Source organism: Dipodomys ordii, unplaced genomic scaffold, assembly GCF_000151885.1.
Source record: "Dipodomys ordii isolate 6190 unplaced genomic scaffold, Dord_2.0 Scaffold216, whole genome shotgun sequence".
NCBI classification, from domain to species: domain Eukaryota; kingdom Metazoa; phylum Chordata; class Mammalia; order Rodentia; family Heteromyidae; genus Dipodomys; species Dipodomys ordii.
In genome coordinates this window covers 917,929-919,211 of record NW_012267432.1, presented here as the reverse complement: position 1 = coordinate 919,211, position 1,283 = coordinate 917,929, and positions in this window count along the sequence as shown.

Sequence of the window (1,283 nt, the reverse complement as noted above, 5' to 3'; positions counted from 1 at the left end):
TGGAGGCATAGAATTCCATTGTGTATATATACCACATTTTCTTGATCCATTCATCTACTGAGGGGCATCTGGGTTGGTTCCATGTCTTAGCTATGGTAAATAATGCTGCAATAAACATAGTTGTGGTGGATTCATTGCCTTCTTATATAACTATAACCCCTCTGTACATCACCTCTACAATAACAATGAAATGCATTTTAAAAAGAACACATGACTGAATAAATGAATGAGTCTACTGGTCTTCTCCCCTAAGTAATCTTTGCTCATCTTCCAAGGTCTCAGGCCAGACATCATCTCCTCCTGGTGTGTTATAGTCAAATCTTATGCATCTTTGGATCTTGAGGATGTGGCTTAGAACCTGAAACCTGGTTTCTGTATCATCGATGTTTGTTAGATAATAATATTATAATGAACTGTTAGGCATGAGTTGGTAATTGTTGTAGGTGTATGAAGTTTCATTATATGGTTCTATTTTACAATATATTTGACATTTCCATAATAGAAAGCTAAAAAAATTATATATACCTCAAGTCAAGAGGAAGTATTTTCAGACAATCTTGGTGTTCTGGTATGAGCAAGCCAGTCAATGGTGGCACCATTTATTGGGACTGATGAAGCTCTGTGTGTGTGTGTGTGTGTGTGTGTGTGTGTGTCTACTCCTTGAGAAACAGAACATTTATAAAAAGGAGTTGAAACTGATCAATTTAGACCTAGGGACCCTTTTAGGGATAGGTGCATCTCTAGTCAGTTGTTCAATATGACTGTAACAGATTCAACAAAAGAAAACGTGTGCTCCGAAGGGTTTGCCCTTGAGAGCTCTGGGTCTGGGATCTGACCATTGGAATCCATTCCCCTGGCTGGGGAGGATCTGCAATCAATAGTGCGCCCCACGAGGGCTTCCTTGACAGTTTTCATTCACACTCTCCCCCTTCTTGCCTTCCTCTTGTGTATTCCGATCGGGGAGCAATTGCTTCTTGCCATCTTCAAGGCCTAGGTTAGTGACTGGGCGGCAGGCATAATAAGGTGGTTAAAAACACAGGCCACTCACTGTGACTGCAGGCCAGTCGCCTTACCTTTCTGAATCACAAACCAAAATGAGAGAGAGAGCGAGCGAATAGTAACGGTGGCAACTAGCCCACGGCTGATGTGAGGATAAGCGCAAGGAAACGGGTTGAACACCGAGCCTGGCACAGGGTATGCGGTCAATAACTGCGAGCTATTATTATCACCGGCGCTGCCGCGGCGGCCCACCGCCGCCTTCCCACCCGGACGCCAGGGCAGTG